Below are 15,823 nucleotides of genomic sequence, written 5' to 3' on the forward strand. Positions count from 1 at the left end.
TTATAGAGAAATCCTCTAGAAAATATTTAAAAGAATAGCCCTCATTGGGAAAAAACATGGAAGTTCTAGGATCTGACTGATAATTATGGTCACTTATTTTGGTCAAAAAAATACAGTAAGTCTGGGGTAATTTCCTTCCCACAGTGCCTTTTTTAAATTCAGGCATTTTTTTATACAGTCTAAAAGCCTGACCATTGCTATACAATTTAAAGTTATTTTAACAAGTCTTGCTATCATGCATTAGTTTGTAACAGGATCTATGTTTTTATCATTCATCTATCTGGTTTAATTTTGTTTACATTTTACATTTACACTTACTCTTCAGCCCTGTACAGACTTTTTCTCTTTTTTTTTTTTTTTTTTTTTTTTTTTTGTCAGGCTTACATGAGCTTTAAAATAAAATCAGCATAAATGTGACAAATGCCAGACGTGTTACTACTGATACTCTGGCTGCATAAGGAAGCAATCCAAGAATTCATATGGCACCCTCCAAACATGCCTAACCCACCTAGCTGGGGACATAGGAGCTAACAGATGATGCTGGCCACAAAGATCATTGCTCAGACGGCATGAAACTTGATGGACAACTTAACATTGTTTCCTTAATCATTATTAGACTTACTGTTGTTGGTTGTCTGAAGAGGCTATTTCAGTGTGGGAATAACTCATTTGTCACATGTATTCTCTGAGTTCATATAACCGGCAGTTATTCCTCCTTTCTGGCAGAAACACTCTGGCAGTGATTGAATGAGCCTTCTTGCTCTCTTAAAGAAGACACAATTCTTGAGCTACTGTAACGACAGTTTTCCTTCCAATTAGCATCCTGGCTCTGGGGAGGCCTGTATTGGTAACACTTTCAGAAGTTAATGAAGCTATTCTGAAAACAATTCAACCTTCCATGCATAAGACAGGTACTTCTAATGGAAACGATAGGTCTTTTTTTTAACAGGTAGAGTATCCTCTTTTTTTACCAGAGCAGTGAAAAGTGTCTTTAGATGAATTAAATTTGAAATGTGTTAAGATAAGAGCAGAGGAGTGATACATCCTGTGCTTTAATACTTCTAGAAAGGATAGCAGGTATTAATTATACAGATCTACAATTCATCTAAGGCTTTTCATGGTCTTATTTAGCATTCATACCACAGGGCAATAAACAGAGAAGTGCAACAAAAGAAAGAGTAACAAGAGAGAGACAATATATCCACTATTTGATTGGGAGTGAGGTAAAGCAGTCAAATAGAAACAATTACTAAAAAAGAACTTCATAAATGTGTGTGTGTATGTATATACGTGTATATGTATTTTTTTCCAAGAACACAGACTGGGACATAAAGGATCGTTTAGACTGAATACCAGTGAAACCAGTGCAGTTTCTCCACTGAGCTTAACATACCTTGATCTAGTCTTTAGAGTACCTGGGTCAGTTTCATCTTCATAGACAGTGAAGTTTTAGATTATTTTAAAGGCTGTACAATGCTGCTTTTCTTTTCCAGAAGATTCTGTAAAGGGACTGATACTTGTTGATACAGAAGAGTTATGCTACTTTAGTTTACCCAGAATTTGACTGCAAACAGCATAGGTGTGAAGATTCCTTTGTAAAAGAAAAAAACCAAACCAAATAAATAAAAGAACAAAAACACAGGAGAAATTTCAGACACAGCACTTGTTACTTTTTGTTTGTTTGTTTGGTTGGTTTTTAGCATGCAGTTATGTATGACTAAGAGATCTGGAAACATTGGCATTGACTTTATGGAGTAAATCATAAAGTCTTTTCTGAGTTATACAAGTCATATTAACAAAAGAATTATCAACTTTTTCTATAAGTACAGGATTGACTTGATCACAGTAGGTCCAAACTCAAAGAACTATCAACCTGAAATGAGATTAACTTCATGAAAATCCACAGGAAGTTCTGTCAGAGACATAAAGTAAACGAACAGGCAAATACCCCTTTCCTTCACGTTTTCTTCGATATAGGGTATAATATTATTTAAGACTCTATTATGTATGTTTACCTTTTTGTGTGGAGAAGTACAACTGAATCCTAAGAGAAATCCATATGAAAATCAAAATAAGTTAACACAGAACGTTTATTGTTTGAAATCTATTTTGGCATAAAAAAAGAAATAATTTCTGGTTTAATAATGACTTCTTAATTTTTTTCGTTTCATGATATTTTGTAGTCTTTTAAAGGCACTCAGTTTACCAGTCTTTATTTTTTACCAGTTCCTACAACCCCAGAGAATCTGGATCTTGTTCTGACTTTCTTAGGTTTTGTTGACTTCTCTTTTTTCTGTTAGACACACAGAAAAATCTCCATTAAATTTTAATTTACTGCACATTGTGGAAAGCATATGTAACAGAGTTTCCACTTTATTTTCCCTGGGTAGATTAAATTTCACTTATTTCTAGTCATACTACAAAAGATGCTAGGCAGCCTGGTAGTCCTGTATTTACTGCAGTGGCAGATGATAACAAGAATCTGAAGATTCAGACTTTTGGTCTTGCTCTTCATGCTCTGTTACTATTTACAGTTGTGCTATTTAGCATCCAGAAGGTAAGAGTGGCAATTTGTAAACAAAGAGTCATAACCTTCTGTGTTAAGTGGATCATTTAACATCATCCATCCAGCTAGCTAAATCAGATTTGAGTTTCTGTTCCTCAACAGAACACCCTGAATGGCTGATTTTATGAAAAGTGGTTATCAGCTCCAAACAAAAGCAGGTCATGGAGAACTTAGCTTTGTCATAGAATCACAGACTGGTTTGGGTTGAAGGGACCTTAAAGATCTAGTTCCAAACCCCTGCCACAGACAGGGACACCTTCCACAGACCAGGTTGCTCAAAGCTGCATCCAGCCTGGCCTTGAACACTGCCAGCGATGGGGCAGCCACAGCTTCTCTGGGTAACCTGTGCCAGCACCTCATCACCCTCACAGGGAAGAATTTCTAGAACAGTCCAATCTAAATCTCCCCTCTTGACAGCTTAAAGCCATCCCCCCCCTTATCCTGTTTGTTGAATGTGACACAGCAGCATCAGCCCAGGTATGGAGGAATGGGGACAGAACAGCCTCCTGGTTTTCAGAAATGGTTTAGCTTCAATTGCAGCTGGCACATAATGCACTATTAGAGCAGTAAAGCACTTTCCAGTCACCTCTTGAACAAAGCACCGTCTTTTTCCTCAAAAGACCTCGTAGTGGTTGAATTCAGCTAGAACAACAAAGCAACTTGAAGAACGTAAAAAGGACTTCACTGGTGTTAAATGGGAAATGAACTTCATGCACTTCTATAAGTTTGAATACTTGTGCACCTTACACCTCTCTTTCACATAAAATTGTTATATTAGAAATAATCTTGTTCTTTTCATTAAAACCAGACAGCATGTGCTTGGGGTATTGTAAACAGACTTAATCCTATTTTACTTACTGTTGTTCTGGCGAAGGCATCACAACCCATTTGAAGTTGTTTACGTTTATGCCTTTATCTCTTGTTATTAGGAAAAAAGGAGACCAAATGGTTGTGTGATAATTTTACATCAGTGAAACTTGATCATATAACACTACCTCAAAATTGACCTGTTCCTATCATAAAGATCTGGTTTATGTAATTTTTTAATAATAGGACTGTTAAAGCTTTGACCTTTTCAAACTTACATAACTGCCACTTTTTTTAAAAGCTATATACTTTAGGTTTAGCTTATTTTTTTTTTTTTTTATTGTAAGTAGACCTCTCACTCTAGAACTTGAGTAGCTTCTAGAGAAACCTTCCTTCTGGCTGAATGAAATCTGAAGTGCAAATATTTGCATCTCCTTTCTTCTAGCTGTCCTTGGCATAAGGATCCTTCTGCACTGCTTGTTTTCTCTATGTCCAAAGCAATTGCCACTTCAAGATTTTCAAGGACAAAGACTGATGGAGCTATTCTATGATGAATATGAAAAGGTTACTTGCTTATAAACGCAGTTTCTGAAAAACTGTATCTTCACAGGTAGTCCCTCCTCCTGTCCTTGTTGGATTTTGTTAGCTAGTGGTAATTATTCTCAACTGGAGCTTCTGACAAATGCTGCTCTGGGTTTGGACAACTGTTGACCATTTTGTGAGTAGGTCACCACCTTGACAGATGCAGAGCAATTGTTTCAGTGTGAAGACATTTTGTTTCAGTGTGAAGTTCCATATTTGTTGGGAATGGCAGTACATTTGACAATCTTAATAATCCATGCTGCTTCTAAGAATTTTTGTGGGGGCTGAAAGTTGCGTTCTCCAGTAGCAGATAAGAACATACAGAAATTGTTCAGTATTTTGTAGGGTCAGACTCTGACAATTTGCTAGACAATTTTAAGACATCGCATGAGACTAAAATATGTGGAACTGCTGAGAATTCCAGTAACAGGCAGCAGACAATCTGGTTTTATTAATAATAAAGCTGTATACAAAATCTTGTTTCCTCCTCCTTACATCCCCAGCAATTCATTCATTGTGTCTGTCACCAAAGCAGTTACAATCTTTCAACAGCGCAAGAAAACATTATTACATGAAGGCTGATCCTTTAGCTTCACTTAGGAGAATGGACAGAATAAGTCACTACAGTACAGCTCACTTCTGACTTTGATTTGCTCATGAAAATAACTAGCACAATAGAAACCAATCTGCGTGTTACAACAGCTTCTCCAGAAAATCATTCATATCAGAATTAAGTGCTTTTTACAGATATGCAGAGGTTTTGTGCTATCGGGTTTTTTTTTTGTTGTTTGTTTGTTTTTCCTAAAATACTTTCCTACTTGTCATAATATATCAACATTTGCAGTTAGTAACACATGATATCACTGGCATGTTCAACTTCATGATTCACTTCAGTTCATCAGACACGACTCTTGACTAAAGCATCAGGAAGTGGGCACTGCTGGCAGCAGAATACTACACTTGATGGACCAATGCCTTTAATTAAGTCTGGCAAATACTATCTTGCCATGAGAACCTATTCCAGCATTCACAATATTTTGGTACCACATATTGCAAAACATAATTTCTGCCCATGTTAAAGAGACTTTTGAATAAGTTATAGGATTTAAGAAGTTGATGTAACAAGAGAATTAGCATCTATGGTATCTTTTATAGAATAACATTTTTCTCTTAAACTATCCCCCTATCCTTCTGGAAGAAGAAAACAATACTGATACAATCTGTATCCCTATTATTTCTACTTCTGATTATTTACATTGCTACTCAAAGCACATGTATACTTTCCTTCCTCTTCCATTCTAAGAACGCATCAATGCCTTTCAGAATAGGACTGTATACACATTTGCTCCCCTCCTCTCATTTCTGTTCTCCTTGCAGTCCTCCCCAAATCTCAGGCACTCTTTTGCATCCACACACATACAGAGTTTATCACACGGTCCTCTTAGCATGATAACGGATTGCAATGACCCACTTTACACCGCTAAGGAAGTTGAAGAAAAATTATGCATAAGACAAAAAGAGCGTTGTCCTATGCCCACGGAAAACAAACAAGCAAGCAATCAAACAGAAGGTGCACTTATTACTTCACTCTCAGCAGTTACCAGCACACAGGGAAACAACACCGGGACACGCTCCGCCGCATTTAAGTGCAAAGCCGTGGTACTCAGTTCTGACGTGTCAACTATCAGTGCTATTAAGCCAGGTCTCCCACCGCCGAGCGCTCACGTTTGAAGGCTGGGCACCGCTTCGCCGGCGTGACGGGCACCCCGCCCCTCCGCTGCCTGAGGCGAGGGCCGGGCCAGGGCCGTCCCTCGCTCTCCCCGCACTCACCACACCGCGCTCCGCCGTCCGGCCGGGACGGTGCGCTCAGCTGCGGCGCTTGGGGTCACCGCTCGGCAGGCGGAGGCAGGCGGGCGCGGAGCCGGGTCTCCCCTCGCACTGCCCTCCCGCGGGACGCGCTCGCTGTCCTGGGCCCAGGTGTAGCGACCCGCGGCGCCCCGCTCCGCGGTCGGGCGGGCCGGCCGCGCTGGCGGCAGCCGCTGGTTGGGCTCTCGGCGCCTGTCGCTGGGCGGCGTGTCAGCGGGCTGGCTCCGCCTCGGCCCCGCGCCTCCGCCCGCCCAGGCACAGACATGACACAGGCACACAGTCACTGCAGCTGCCGCTGAGCCCGGGGTAGAGCGGCGGCGGGCAGCCCGCTCCGGCACCCGCGGAACGGCAGCGGCGGCCACCCTCGCCCCGGCTGGCCGGGCACAGCGCCGGCGGCGGGCAGCCTCGGCACCGAGACCCGCAGGGGGCAGCCTGGCACCGGGCGCCGGAGAGAGCCGGCGGGGGAAGGCTGGCAGCGGGGAAGGGGCGGGAGGCAAGGGAGGAAGGAAGGAAGGAAGGGGAAGGGGGCACCCTGGCACTCAGACTCGGAGGCGGCCGCCGGGCACTGGCACGGAGCGAGCCCGGGCGGAGCGCGGCACCCAGCGGCCGCTGAGGCTGGGCCGGCAGCAGTAACAACGACCGCGGCGGTGCCGGAGGGAGACTCTCCGTGCTCTGCTCCACGCTGCCGGTGACCTTCCCGGGGCTGCTCGCCGCCCGCCAGGCCGGGGCAGGGCCTCCTCTCCCCGCGGAGAGCGTGCATCAGGCCTCGGGGAGAGGCCGGGAGGCTGGGCCGGAATCCCCCGTCGCCCCCGAGTCCTTCTGGCCGCCGGCGGGGCCTGTGCGCCTCGCGGCTCGCCGCCTGGGAGCGGGTCGGGGGAGGCGAGCGGGACGGACGGACGGGTCCGGGCTGCGCCTCAGGACAGCCTGAAGAAGGGAGCGGGCAGAGAGCGAGAGAGCGGGGAGGAGAAAGCAGCCACTTCGGCGGCGCATCCCAGGAAGAGTGCGACCCTCCCCGCCACCCTCCCTCTCCCGCCGCCAGCAGCTCGTCCCACGGAGAGTGGAACCGCTGGTACCGCCCCGGCTGGGACCCGCCGGCTGACACCTCCGGAGCGCCGGGCGGCGGGGACGGAGCTGGAGCTGCTCGCCTGGAGCAAAGGAGGAGGAAGGACTGCTTGCCTGTGCGGAGAAGTGGGCGCTGAGCGCCCGTCCCGGCGGCCCGGGAGCCACACGGGGAAGGTAAATGCCTCGCCGGGTCGCTGGTGCTTTTAGAGGCGAGGGGCGGGGGAGGGCGAAGAACAATCGGTGAGTGTCTGCCTTCCAGCAGCCCGGGGGAGGGGGCATCCGAGTCCGGTAGAGCTGAGAGGGTGACGGTTTTATCTCCTCGATTTTAATCCGCATCAGATCTGGAGTTGAAGAGATGATCCGGCGGAGGCACGCTTGTCGCTCCCCGGGCACAACGGGGCACACCCCCTGTTCCTCAGCTGAGGGAGGTTTCCCTGCCTGGCTCGCACTGCGTTCCACTCGTGAGTCTGACCGGGCGCTGGTTTACACCGCACCCGTGCCTCTTCCCTCCAGCTGGGTGCGTTCCTGTGCCGCGGGGCTCTGGCCGCGGGGCTGGCGGGAGGGACGGAGCCTCCGTCCCGCAGAGGAGCCCGGGGCTGCCGGGGCCGGTGGCTGCTGCCTTGGGGGGTGGCCGGGTGTCACGCCGTGGGGCGTGAGCGCCTCGCCCCGCGGCGTGTCCGCTCTGGGAGGCAGCTGTCTGAACGGGACCTGCCCGCTGGCCCGGGGAGAAGCCGGAGTTTCGCTGAGACAGTGAAACGGGGAGGGTGGTTTCCCCGTCCCCCTCTAGCCTCCCCAGCAAGCTTTCAGCCCAGGAGGCTCTCCTTTGGGAAGGCTTCTGCTATCGCCTCCTATCCGAGATGGTGTCATTTAGATTATTAATCCCTGCTCAAGGGGGGGGAAGGAAGGGAAAATAGCAACTTGCGGCCTCTGTGGAGGTGATGTGAAGTTTGACAGTGCCTTATGTAACACTTTGGAGAGATTCTTAGCTCTTCTGCTGTGCCCAGTTTTGTTTTTAGAAAGCAAGTGATTTCTCGTCTTTGTAGAGCATCAGACAAGCGATCTTTATTTGTGTTTTCACCTAAGTAAAGTGTCTTCTGCTTTGTTCAACTTGGAACAGAGGTACTGTTAGACAGCAAATAAAGCCTGCTTCTTCTCTGACATGCATTTTTTTAACTGAAAAATTAGCCCGTGGAGGCATCTGAACAGTTGTCATAAGGTCTTTACCTTTTTGTGGATGTATTGTAGTTGCTTTTTATAGCGCTCTTAAAATTACTACAGGAAACATTTTCACAGCACTGATTGTCATTTATGTGTTCTGGAAGATATGATGCCAGGATGGAAATGACAGTAAATCAACTGTCTTTTAAACATTGTTAGCTTTTTTAATAGTATTTAAGTGCTGTAATGAACAGAAGCCACCGGGCTAAACAAAGTACTATGTTAAAATCAGACCTGGCAATTGCCAATAGGTCAGCACATCTCATTTATTGAAATCTTCTGGATACAGATTAATTTTCTTTGTACAACTTTTATTTTTTTTTTAACTTCCTCAGAAACAGTAGGAAATTAGATAAATGGGTTGAAAGGTTGCCTAGTTTCCCTGCAGTTTCTCTAAGTGGTTATGTCTTCTACTGAAAAAAGAAAAGAAGCTAGCTTCACACAAAAAGACAGGGTAGTGATTCATGACATATTCTTTAGACTCCTACTGCAAAGGTACGCTAGGGGGACTAGTTTGGGTTGTGGTTTTTTTTTTCCCCATTCAATGGTGAAAATGCACAGGCTATTGTAATAAGACCTGTAAAATGAAGGGGTTTTGTGTCACCTTATAGGGCTCCATGATTATAATTGTAAGCTTAGAGGAAAAATCACATGTGTAAACTTAGATGATGAGTTCAGGGAAGAGGGATCTTCTAAGAAAGTCGTTCTGCTCCCTGCTGAATAGAGAGATAGGTTATTAAAGGTTAGTTTACTTACAAGAACAGAACAAGTTAATGAACAAACCACTCCGAACATTCTCACTGTGTTGGAGTTTTTTGTTTGTTTTAAATGGAGAAATGACCAAGGTGGAGCACATATCCCTAGGCTTCTTGAAAACTGCAAAGTGCTGATAAGTATTCCAAGTTTTAAATATGAAACTCTTATTGCTTAGGTGTCTTGTGACGACCCTTGATCAACAAGGCTGCAAGTCATGTAGAAGCCGCAGTAACTGCAGAGTCTCTGATGGATAATTGGATTGGTAGGTTGGTTTTGCTTAATTTCCCCCCCCTCCCCCCTTTTAATTGCCTGCTGTGGTAGCAGGTTCCTTTTCTCCATCCTGTTGATATTTAATTCTCATCATTTTTTATTTATGTTGTCTGTTGCATCTTTCCTGTTCAAAGCATATACCCCTGTCTCAGTTGCTAGTAAGGAAAAATAGCTTGGAGGTATTTGGATGGCAGTATGTAGCAAGATATATTTATTTATCTGAAATATACATGACAACGTTTTTTCTTCTCTGTTTAGATGACATAAAAAGATTGTAAGTTTTCTCAAGTCTGGAGAAATAAGTACTGTTTTTTCTTTGGCGAAGCACTGACAATAGTATTACTGATATGTTGAATTCCCAGGGCCAGCTATTCAATCTACAGGAATTCCAAAGTACGGTACTCGGAAAGCCAAAGTGCAGCGGAGTGGTGGATGACTGCCTGTCCTTTGGCAAATTCAGAGCTGTCAGAGGCTTGATCTGAAATTTCAGTGTGTAGGACTTAATATTAGCAAAAGTAGTATTCCTGCTGAATGAGTTATTTTAGAAAACTGGTAAAACTAGGCATCTCCCATGTGCACTTAAATCACTGAAGTGTTCTTAAATATAACGATTTTGAAGGAACAATCCTCCAAACTATTACTTGTGTGACTGTTTATTGCTCTAATGTGTATTTTTTGTTTTTACTTGGAAGAAGCTATCAGCTGTCAGTAGTCCCTTACTGGAATACTCTCCTCTTTCATCCTCTGATTTCTTTTTTTGAATGTGTGCCTTTATAAGAGCAATTTTAAAAAACCAAATGCGCATATACACAAAACCAACAAAACCCAAGTCATTTTTCCTGAGGCTAATATTGAGTAAAATTCATAACCTGACCAGAAAGGCTTTGCACTGTATGTTAAACTTGATCTACATGCAAACTCCTATCAGTGTTCATGGGAGTGCTTGTCTAAATCGAGAACAGCTTTGGTTTAAGACATTTCATCACCTGCATTAGAATAATTAAAAATACTATGCGTTTTAAGGGTGTGAGATTTCTGGTGTATCTGTTTTTCTTGTAACTTATATGTGCTGATGACATTAAGATAAAGACTTACGTGATAATAGGGCATAATGACCAATGCAAGTTTACAGTTGGTTAATCTTCATGAGTTTGTCTTCATTCCCTCCAGAGCTAGGTATATTGGTTAATTGCCTAATTCTGTGGCTAAAGAACTTTCTGAAAAGAAGCTTTGTGTAAGGAAACATACACAGAAGCACATGCACTATTTTTGCTCAGTTACTTGTCTGGGTTTGAATCATCTTTGTAGTAAATATTAGCTTTAAGAGACAATTATTGTTTATTACCCCACACTTGGCATAATTTAAGAGCTGGAGAGTGAGAACTACCATCAGGGAAGGTATTTTTCCTTTTTTTGCCTTTTTCAGTGGATTCCTAGTTCTCCCCTTCCTTGTGGTATGCACACCTGAAGATAAATGTTAAGAAATGAGCTTTGTACCTTGTAGTGATTCATGACTCTCTGGTGTCATTTTGCTAAGTATTTAAGGTCTGTCCTGTGTCTTGTCAAAGCTTGTTCAATGCATGGCTGTAGAAGGGGAGTAGCAGATAAGAAATTCTATTTCAAATGGAAGTTGGTGGCTCAAAAATCGAGGAGAAAATTGCTAGAAAGGATTATCCTGGCCTTGGCACTGACTTTCAAGCAAAACTACCAAGCCTGGAAGCCTTGCTTAAGAGCCACGTGTGTCAGAATTAGAAGCAAAGTGTGTAGAATAGTTCCATTAACTGTTTCAATTTGCAGATCAGAGCAGGTCTGATCTTACAATGCTTGCAGTGGTATCCACATCACTGTTCTTTCTCAGATACAGCTACTATTTCCCCAATAATGGAGTTAACTGGATAGAAGCTGCACTTGACATTGACAAGAAGAACCCCAGAAATGTCTAGCCAATGTATAACAAAAAGCTAGATCTAATCACATAAGCCTGATGATGGAGGAAGCTGGAAATCTCAGACAGTGCAGGCAGAATGTAGTCTTCCTTGCTAACTTCCGCATAAGATAGGTATGCTTGAAAATAATAAATAGACTGCTTTTTAAGAATAGACTTCCCTGTGCTTATGCCTCTGATCTCTTGACCTATGAGCAGATAGAGTGGTTGTGGCAGCTACTCTTCACCCATGCATTTTTGAGTACTGATGAGTCTATTTTGTTACTCCACATCCATACCAGTTTTCTGTCCTCAGGGAATAGTTGCACATATTGACCCAGACCCTATGCATGTTGCCTGAGAGGCAGCCAGTCAAGGGTCACATCATTTAACACTGGCTGACGTTACTGTTTTCCCAGATATCTGTGAAAACGATGGAAACTCGTAACAATTTTTGATTGTTGTTTCGCAGAGCCGGAAGTAGCTTACTAATACCAGAACCGTTGCTTTCTTAAATCAGAAGGACAACACCTATATCAGTTTAAACCTGCTTTTACATTCTGGCACTGACACACTTTTACAAGAAAACTTGCATTCAGAAAAAGAATTTTAAGCCCCCCTGTGCTGCTTCCTCCACCAGAAATTTTCTGCTGCTTTAAACTTCAGGGAAGTTGAGTTTTGCTTTGAGTTGCAACTTTCAGTAGTCCCTCTAAAGTTTATCCCAGAATGCAATATGTTTACATGCAAAATGCCATCATTTCAGTTGTATCATTAGCTTTTGGGTTTTGTTTCCTGATAGGCATTTGGCAACCAAGACTTGGGACTAGGAGAAAACTGTGTTATTGAGCAATCTTCATTTAAATACGGAGAAGAATGAAGGATTTTGATTTGAGGGGGAAGTAGAAGAGAGAAAGTGCAGAATAGTGCAAGAATTGTGGAATTTGATTTAATGTACTTATTTTATTTTTTTTTAATATGAAAGTCTTTGTTTTCCTACAATTGCCAGATGGACTTTCGTACCTGTTTTGGACTTGGGAGAAAAGAATGTTTCTCATCTTGGAATATAAAGTGCTACTGAGTGGTGAAATGGTGGGAGCAAGGAGAATTGTGAAATTAGATGTAAATTCAAGTGAATTGTTTAAACTAGATGAAGTTTCCAGCTAATAGTCAGGCTTCTCAACCCAGCTCCTTCTGGCTAAGTTTCACCTTCCTCTCTCTGATTCCCCTGCTGTGCCCCTGAACCTCAGTCACCTTGGTGATTGTTTTCTGTTCTGTCTTCAGTTAATGGTATTGCTAGTCAATACTGCCAATGGAATTTTATGTTCAGAAATGACTGGACTTCAATATATGAATCTGCTTAATCTAATATTTTTCAGGATGAAGTTATGAGAAAGGTGTATGCCACTGGATAGAAATAAGAGATTAAAACCAATCATTCTAGCATTATTAAATCTCCAAATATATATTCTTTAGATCATGTTGTTCTTAAGGATATTAGCTTTCATTGTTTTCTAACAGAAGGGACTCATAGCCTTCTTGGTTTTTTGTAGAGCATGAACAGACATTAACTCTGAGGCTGTGCAAGCAGCAGTTATATTCTGTATTTCTGTTGTTTCATCTTTTTTCAATTCTAGGACTGGTTCTAGAATGTGACTCAGATTTAAACACAGGGAGGTTATCATTCATGTAAGACAAGTCTTCTAAGATAATATATTGGTTGGTGTACCTGAGAATTCTTATGCAAGATAAAAATGGTTCCTACCCTCTTAAAAGGGTACAATTGTATTTTTTAATTCTTCAGTGCGTACCATACAACTAGGTGCTGTTTTATCAAAGTAGAGAATTGGAGCATTTGAGATTGAGGTCTGTGTAAAGGTGGATGTTTTCTATTGTTATTTTTCAAATACTTTGTATTATTTTCTTGATCTTTCAGATCTCTTTAACATCAACTACATTTATGAGAAGTCTGTTCCTCTTTAGTGACTCTTCCAAGTTAGATGTCAGCAGGTTGATGTTTGCTCTGCATGGTGGCAGAGCTACAGGAAGAGGTGGAATGGCTAAGGAGCATAGGGGAATATGAGGAGGAGATTGACTGGTGGACCCACACTTCACCATCCCTGAGAGAAGCAAGCTAGCCACTTGAAACAAAAGAAATGAAGGATCCTTTACCCTCTAGCCACCAGGCAGATGGAGGAGACCTAGGAGACAGGGGAGGTTGGAAGCAGGTTACTCCTCGGTGTAGATGGTATATTACTCCCCAGTTTATGTCACCTTCCCAGTACCCCTCTACAACAGGTTTGAGGCCTTGGTACTTGAGGATCAGGAAGATGATGAATTAGATTTGTGGAGGGCCACAAGGATCATAAAGGGGCTGGAGCACCTCCTGTATGAAGACAGGCTGACACAGTTGGGGCTGCTCAGCCTGGAGAAGAGAAGGCTGCATGAAGTCCTCATAGCAGCCTTCCAGTATCTGAAGGGGGCCTACAAGGATGCTGGGGAGGGACTCTTCAGTAGAGACTGTAGTGGTAGGACAAGGGGTGATGTGTTCAAACTTAAACAGGGGAAGTTTAGGTTAGATATAAGGAGGAAGCTCTTTACTATGAGGGTGGTGAGGCACTGGAATGGGTTGCCCAAGGAAGTTGTGAATGCTTCATCCCTGGCAGTGTTCAAGGCCAGGTTGGATGGAGTCTTGGGTGACATGGTTCAGTGTGAGGTGTCCCTGCCCATGGCAGGGGGGTTGGAACTAGATGATCTTAAGGTCCTTTCCAACCCTAACTATTCTATGATTCTAGATAAGGGATCACCCAGCGTAGAAGAGTCGCCACAGAAGAGTCAGAGAATGCCTTGTATCACAAGCAACTCTACTAGGAAAAAAAGTAGAGTGGTTGTGATTGGTGAGTTCATGCTAAGGGGAGCAGAGGGCCCCACATGTCGACCTGACCCAACTCACAGGGAAGTCTACTCCCTCCCTGGGGCCAGCGTAAGGGATGTTACTGGAAAACTCTCTTGTCTGGTATGCCCAGTGACTATTATCCTTTACTAGTCTTCCAGGTGGGGAATGAGGAAATACCTTCAAGAAGCCTTAAGGACTTAAGAAGGACTTCAGGGCACTGGGGCAACTGTTTCAGGGTTCAGGAGCCCAAGTAGTCTTATCCCTCCTGCCAGTCGCAAACAATGATAGTGGTAGCATCAGAAAAATCTTGCCGATTAATTCCTGGCTCTGGGACTTGTGTCAACATCAGAATTCTGTGGGTTTTGATCATGGGTTGGTTTACACGTGTCCTGGGTTCAGCAGTAGCAGTCATGTTTCTCCTCCTTGGTAGCTGGTGCAGTGCAGTGTTTTGACTTTCGGCTCGGGAACAGAGCTGATAGAGATGTTTTGGTTTGGCCAAGGACTTTGTGAGCCTCATGCTCTGCCAGGGAGGAGGGGAAGCCAGGAGGAAGCAGAGACAGGACACCTGACCCAAACTGACCAAAGAGGTATTCCATACCACAGCACGTCATGCCCAGGAGGTAACTGGGAGTTAGCCGGAAGGGCTGGGAGACTGCAGGGTTGGAGGAGGTATCGGTCGGAGCTTGGTCGGGCTTGGGGGGCGAGTTATCGGTCAGCAGGTGGTGAGGTGTTGTATTCTGTTCCCTTGTTATTTCCTTTATCATTATTATCATTGGTGGTAGCAGTAGTGATTTGTGTTATACCTTAGTTACTAAACTGTTCTTATCTCAACCCATGGGAGTTGCATTCTTTTGATTCTCCTCTCCGTCCCTCCGGGAGCAGGGGGAGGGCAAGAAAGGGAGGGGGGAAGTGAGCGAACGAATTACCTGACTGGGTTTAAACCACAACAACACGGCACCAGGCCTGCAGGCGGCATATGAGGTATGCCTTTCCCAAAGGGGGAAAAGGATGCTAGCCCAGGAGCTAGCAGGGCTCACAGAAAGGGCTTTAAGCGCTTAAAGGGGAAAGAAATATGAGAATGCTTGAAGGAGTAAATGAATATATCTTGGTCTTTAAAGGTTGCAGGTTAGTGTTCTTTAAATGTATGGAGTTTTGTCTATGGCCAGGTGATGCTAACGACCTGGAGAGGAAAACATGCACAGGCTATTGCCATTTAGCTGAAGTCACCATAAGTGAATGTAAGGAGACCACAGTTTCCACTGAATTATTGACCCATGCTAACTGGGTTAAAAATGGAGCACTTTTATTTATGACATGAGTTCCTATCAGTTTTGATGAGTGATAAACAAGGGCAGGCACAGCATCTGTCTGAGTAGAAGGGTATGGCCGTGTTGCTGGGCAAATTTGTAAGGGTGAAGGGGTGGAGAGAAATGAAGAGAGGGAAGCAGCACTGAGGTAAAGCCAAATTTGACAGGAGTCTGAAGGTGGTATAGTGTGATACAGAGCAAATTTTTCACATGCCCTGTTTGTCGTAAAGCTCTTTGAAATTTTCATAGGTGAGGTTCTGCCCTTTCTGTTCTAAAACTGAAAAATACTGGATTATGCATCAGTAATAAAGATTTCTGGGCCTGCAGTTAGTATAAGGGATTTCCCTAACTAGCTAATTTTTGAGCATGGTTTATTTTCCATGTTCCGTTTTGATTCTTTATGGAATAGGAATGCTTGCATAAAACAGCAGTATAAACCTTGGTTTATACTGGAAGTTGTCTGACACAGCAGTGCGTTCAGAGAATCACAGATTGGTTGAGGCTGGAAGGATCCTCTGGAGGTCATCTGGTCTCCCCGCCATGCCCAAGCAGGCCCACCTCGAGCAGGTTCT

The 15,823-nt window shown here is 43.8% G+C and overlaps 1 protein-coding gene and 1 long non-coding RNA gene across 6 annotated transcripts in view; one reads left to right on the top strand and one right to left on the bottom strand.

Annotated features, from left to right (window-relative positions):
* Nucleotides 1-388: 388 nt before the first annotated feature.
* LOC133264938 (uncharacterized) lies at nucleotides 389-6,148 on the bottom strand. Its single transcript, XR_009741804.1, has 3 exons — nucleotides 5,786-6,148; nucleotides 3,762-3,918; nucleotides 389-1,499 (listed from the first exon to the last, which is right to left on the bottom strand). It is a non-coding gene; the product is annotated as an uncharacterized LOC133264938 (long non-coding RNA).
* A 544-nt stretch (nucleotides 6,149-6,692) lies between these two features.
* Nucleotides 6,693-15,823, top strand: part of LARGE1 (LARGE xylosyl- and glucuronyltransferase 1) — a 278,219-nt gene continuing 269,088 nt past the window's right edge. For 4 of the 5 annotated variants that reach the window (XR_009741802.1, XM_061445076.1, XM_061445074.1 and 1 more), the window contains exons 1-2: nucleotides 6,693-7,057; nucleotides 9,033-9,119. The gene's annotated coding sequence lies outside the window, so the exon portion shown is untranslated. Of the gene's footprint in view, nucleotides 7,058-8,448; nucleotides 8,597-9,032; nucleotides 9,120-15,823 lie in introns of those variants that run through there. The other variant, XM_061445077.1, reaches the window with a different exon arrangement.

This window comes from Pezoporus flaviventris, unplaced genomic scaffold, assembly GCF_033815535.1.
Source record: "Pezoporus flaviventris isolate CSIRO_AGI_PZ_B2104156 unplaced genomic scaffold, CSIRO_AGI_Pfla_v1 ptg000002l, whole genome shotgun sequence".
Taxonomy (NCBI): Eukaryota; Metazoa; Chordata; class Aves; order Psittaciformes; family Psittacidae; genus Pezoporus; species Pezoporus flaviventris.